General features: G+C 29.8%; 1 long non-coding RNA gene across 2 annotated transcripts; it reads left to right on the forward strand.

Annotated features, from left to right (window-relative positions):
- The first annotated feature begins 1,058 nt into the window (after nucleotides 1–1,058).
- LOC126833241 (uncharacterized) lies at nucleotides 1,059–2,929 on the forward strand. 2 transcript variants are annotated; one of them, XR_007684920.1, is made up of 5 exons: nucleotides 1,059–1,074; nucleotides 1,436–1,453; nucleotides 2,264–2,278; nucleotides 2,430–2,471; nucleotides 2,784–2,929. It is a non-coding gene; the product is annotated as an uncharacterized LOC126833241 (long non-coding RNA). The 2 variants fall into 2 exon arrangements; XR_007684919.1 differs by lacking the exons at nucleotides 1,059–1,074; nucleotides 2,264–2,278.
- Nucleotides 2,930–6,000: the final 3,071 nt, after the last annotated feature.

Genomic DNA, 6,000 nt, shown 5'->3' on the forward strand with positions numbered 1-6,000 from the left:
ACCATTCTTAGTCTTTAGAATAATGATTTAATTGTATGTTTTGAATCTAACGGTAACAGAGTAAACTATACATTTTACAGCACCTGTATGAAAAACTTTACATGACTCATAATATATTATTCATTTTGATGGAACACTTAAATAAATAAGTTGCTTAACAAAAGGTATAGTTTAGCTGTAATAAACTAGGTTATAGAACCAAAAACAATAATTTTATGGTTTTTATTTGCAACATTAATACACAAAATATACTTTTTTGGCCAAATATTTTCGCAAACAATGGACACATACTGCATACACAACAATAATACATTTACAATGAACAATGTACAGTCTCTCCATCTACCAAATGAGACAAACAATTTTGTGCAGCGCATATCTTTGTATAAAATTTAAGCAAATGTGCTGTTGCTCTAGTATAATATTTAACATCTTTGGAGTTTGATTTTAGCTTAAAATCCAAAAGTTCATATTTAATTTTGCATTTCAAATTTCATACATTTAAAAGATACTATTAGAGTATAATAATAATATATTTAATAATTTAAAAAGATTATTCTGATTGTAATATCCGTATTTTTTATGTCAACGTATACAGGTACATAAAACAATAATTAGCATACAAATGTAAAAAAAAATGTTATACAAATGTATTTTTCATGTTTTAGGTGTTCATGGTAGTAAGTTTAAAATTAAATTGCTCTTAATTATTATTAATTGTTTTTCGATAAAGTGTAATAGTAGTTTCAAATGACTTAACTTACTTTTAAAACAATATTTAAGCTGACCATATTACCTAAATAGGAAATTGAAAATGACATGTTTAGTAATGTTTGTTAGGTACTGTTAATAAATAAATAAATACAAAGCTATTTTTTGCGTTTCCGCTGATAAAAATGACCGTAGTCATAAATAAAATTATGTGTTTATTAGTAATTATATACATTTTATTTATCCTGTAATAATATTATTTGAAAAATATAACTTGTAGCTAAAATAAAATTTAACGCTTTTGGATCAAAATTAAAATACATAAATTATCATTTAATATTTCAGGTGACCCGACAACTCCTAGTAAGTCTTTGATACTTTGCTATAATTTATATATGTTAAGTTAAATAAGTAAAATTGAATATGGAATTTTATTTTTTGTTTTTCAAATGACTGTAAGCTGAAAGTTAATATGAGATTTTGTGCTTTACAAATATACTGGAAGTTTTAAAACGATTTCCAATAAAGCTTAAAATGTGTATAAAATGCTACAAATACCTTACATTGTTGAAAATAAGAATACGTTTTCCATGTTAATGAGCATAATATATAATTCTGTTTATCTAGAAATAATGTTATTTTAAAAATATTACTTGTAGCTAAAATAAAATAAATTATTTTTGGATCAAAATTAAAATATGTAACTTATCATTCAATATTTCAGCTGACCCGACACCTCCTAGTAAGTCTTTGATACTTTGCTATAATTTATATATGTTCAATGAGTGAAATTGAATATAGAATTTTATTTTTCGTTTTTCAAATGAGTGTAAGCTGAAAGTTAATATGAGGTTTTGTGCTTTACAAATATACTGGAAGTTTTAAAATGATTTCCAATAAAGCTTGAAATGTGTGTAAAATGCTACTAATACCTTACATTGTTGAAATTAAGAATACGTTTTCCATGTTAATGAGCATAATATATAATTCTGTTTATCTAGAAATAATGTTATTTTAAAAATATTACTTGTGTCTAAAATAAATTAATCGCTTTTGGATCAACATGCATAGACAATGTGTCCCTCAAAGACCTGACAAATAAAATAAATTCTGTTTATATTACTTTTCAAGCTATTAAAGGTTAAATAGTAGAATGGGAGGTGAAGTGCGGTAGATTAATTCGTGCAGATATGAATAACTCTATGTCTTCACTCTACCACACTCCCCTCCCATTTTACCCTTTAACCTTTAATCACTTATAAAGTAATTATCCAAAACTAGTTGTCGACCAGTCGAAATTCTTAAATTAAAAATAAATGTAAAAGTAAAAAAATAAAAAATTGAAAAATGTATAACAGTTAAGAGTGATAAAAACCGTGGTGTTTATAGCGCAAATGAGTATAAATTATTAAAAAAAAAAAAACATAAAAATTTAAGCTAGAAAAAAAGTTATTTCATTTGTGAGGTCTTTGAGAGACACCCTGTATATAATTTATAAATTATGCATTTGGATAGAAAAATATATTTAAGTAATGTTTTTTCGATATTTCAGCTGCCCCGATTAAAAGTAAGTTTTTCATTCTTCGACCTAACTTATATAATATGTTCTACGTCATTTTAAAAACATTACTTTTAGTTAAAAGGAAATATATATGTAATTTATACATGATGCATTTAGATAGAAATATATATTTAAGTAATTTTTTTTGATATTTTAGAACGCCCGCGCGAGGAAGTTAAAGGTTATGCGGACGATCAAAGTAAGTCTCTGATATATTAATAACTTATATAATATATATGTTGTATAAGTGAAATTAAGTATAGACTTTTTATTATTTGTTTTTCAAATGACTGTATGTTGGGTGATAATATCAGTTTTTGTGCTTCACAAAGATACTAGCAGTTTAAAAATTATTGTGTATATAAAATGTACAAAATGTACAAGTGTGCCATAATTCGTGGCTAACAAAGTTAAACGCTTTAGATCAACAATTAAAAATGATTATATCAATATGTAGGTACTTATAAAATACAATAAATTAGACAAAATAAGTATTTCGGTTCTTTTTCAGATGGGTCAGACGATGTAGGGAGCGGCCGCTAGCGATTTTTACCAAATAAGCTGCAATATCCAAGATCCGTGTCACATTCTAAAAAAAATTAGATTACTAATTTTAATATATTTAAAAATGTTCTTCTTTGTTAATCATAATTGTCTTCTAATAACAATGTATTCCAAGTAACATATTTTGTTAACTATGAATTACATGATAGGTCCATTACATATAGCTGTCTACTAATAAAAATAATATTCATTAAATAAGTAAATTTGTATTTTATTATTTAAAATGTATTCGAACTATTTGCTTTTACTTCTGATTCCTCATCTTGTCATTATTTCTTTATTATAAAATATCTATGGAAATGCGGTAAGTGGTGTCAATTGTTTAAATTTATATGTTATAACAAATATAAACATATAATTAATTTTGATTATTTATTATCTTTACTACATAGAAAATATTGTTTTTTGGCCATTCAAAGCCTAATCATCTAATGTGCCCTTATTTATTTACTTACTACTAAGTTTTATTATTATATTCGTTGAAATAAATATATTTTTAATAATGTCCGATGATTTATTTGAACATTATTTTTCTGTATTATTTTAAAAGTAGGATTTTATGGTATTTTTTTAATAAATAGTGCATTGAGTTACCAAAATTTTCAGCGCGAAAAAATGCTCTGGTATCAACTAAGAGAATTTGATTATTTTACAACAATTCTAAGACACTTGGGTTTTGATTTGTGTGACATTTTTTTTGATGTGAACGAAATTAACTATTTTCTTTAAAAACGACTGTGGTTTTCTGACAAAAAATACCGAATTATCATCGTTGTAATTATTAATATAGTTATACTATAGAGTATAGTTATTATTATAGTTATACACTATAGTTTAAACACATTGCGAAAAATGTCCTACCGGTGTTGGGATTTAGATCTGATTGCCTCCAAAAAGGCGCGACAGTTTACCTCCACGCTGCGGTGTACCTCCACCTGTGGCAATCACTCGTTATCACACAAACACACACTATCAGAAATCTGTCTAGAAAATTTCTTGTTATGTTAAATGGCTGTACTGTGGCTTAAAAGATTCACAAATTTCTCAGCTTGCCTTTTAACATTTACATATGTGTTGATTGTACAAATATTTGTGTATAGGAAGAAAAACCTAGGTTTACCCAAGGTATGAACAACACAAAAACACACTAAAACCTACATAAATTCTACATTTCTGCATGGTTGTGGTAACCTAGGTGACCATGGTTGTGGTAACCTAGGTTACCATGGTTGTGGTAACCTAGGTTACCGTGGTTGTGGTAACCTAGGTTACCATGGTTGTGGTAACCTAGGTTACCATGGTTGTGGTAACCTAGGTTACCATAGTTGTGGTAACCTAGGTTACCATGGTTGTGGTTACCTAGGTTACCATGGTTGTGATAACCTAGGTTACCGTGGTTGTGGTAACTAAGGATTACCGTGGTTGTGGTAACCTAGGTTACCATGGTTGTGGTTACCTAGGTTACCATTGTAGTGAAAACCTAAGTTACCGTGGTTGTGGTTACCTAGGTTACCATGATTGTGTTTACATAGGTCACCGTGGTTGTAGTTACCTAGGTTACCATAGTTGTGGTTATCTAGGTTACCATGGTTGTGGTTACATAGGTTACCATGGTTGTGGTAACCTAGGTTACCATGGTTGTGGTAACCTAAGTTACCATGGTTGTGGTTACCTAGGTTACCGTGGTTGTGGTTTCCTAGGTTACCATGGTTGTGGTTACCTAGGTTACAATGGTTGTGGTAACCTAGGTTACCGTGGTTGTGGTTACCTAGGTTACCATTGTTGTGAATACCTAGGTTACCATGGTTGTGGTTACCTAGGTTACCATGGTTGTGTTTACATAGGTAACCGTGGTTGTGGTTACATAGGTTACCATGGTTGTGGTTATATACACACACATATACACGTATGTTGATTGTACAAATATTTTTATATATGAAGAATAACCTAGGTTTACCCAAGGTATGTCCAACACAAAAACAAACTAAAACCTTCATAAATCTACATTTCTGCACTAAATCCGCTCAAACCTAGACCAAACTCAAGAGAATTTTGTCAGCAATCAGAATATATGGTCAAATTTCCGATTTGTGTGATTTAAATGGTCAAAATTAAAAAAAAAAACCAAAATTTCGATCTTGCTCAAAATTTTTAAAAAACTGAATTTTTTTCCAAAAATACCACTCCAATATGGCTCTACTGTGGCTTAAAAGATTCACAAATGACTCAGCTTGCCTTTTAACCTATACATATGTGTTGATTGTACATATATTTTTCTATAGGATGAAAAACCTAGGTTTACCCAAGGTATGAACAACACAAAAACACACTGAAACCTACATAAATTCTACATTTGTGCATGGTTGTGGTTACCTAGGTTACCATGGTTGTAGTAACCTAGGGTACCATTGCTGTGAATACCTAGGTTACCATTGCTGTGAATACCTAGGTTACCATGGTTGTGGTAACCTAGGTTACCGTGGTTGTAGTTACCTAGGTTACCGTGGTTGTGGTTACCTAGGTTACCATTGTTGTAGTTACCTAGGTTACCATGGTTGTAATCACTTAGGTTACCACGGTTGTGGTAACCTAGGTTACCGTGGTTGTGGTTACCTAGGTTACCATGATTGTGTTTACATAGGTTACCGTGGTTGTAGTTACCTAGGTTACCATAGTTGTGGTTATCTAGGTTACCATGGTTGTGGTTACATAGGTTACCATGGTTGTGGTTATATACACACACATATACACGTATGTTGATTGTACAAATATTTTTATATAGGAAGAATAACCTAGGTTTACCCATGGTATGTCCAACACAAAAACAAACTAAAACCTTCATAAATCTAATTTCTGCACTAAATCCGCTCAAACCTAGACCAAACTCAAGAGAATTTTGTCAGCAATCAGAATATATGGTCAAATTGCCGATTTGTGTGGTTAAACTGGTTAAAATTTTGAAAAAACCAAAATTTCGACCTAGCTCAAAATTTTCAAAAAACTGAATTTTATTCCAAAAATACCACTCCAATATGGCTGTACTGTGGCTTAAAAGACTCACAAATGTCTCAGCTTGCCTTTTAACCTATACATGTGTGTTGATTGTACAATTATTTTTATATAGGAAGAATAACATAGGTTTACCCAAGGTATGTACAACACAA

Source organism: Adelges cooleyi, unplaced genomic scaffold (assembly GCF_023614345.1).
Source record: "Adelges cooleyi isolate 19-005CV unplaced genomic scaffold, UGA_ACOO_1.1 ACOO_flye_CR_arks_rails_tigmint_CR_PRNA_2, whole genome shotgun sequence".
Lineage (NCBI taxonomy): Eukaryota > Metazoa > Arthropoda > Insecta > Hemiptera > Adelgidae > Adelges > Adelges cooleyi.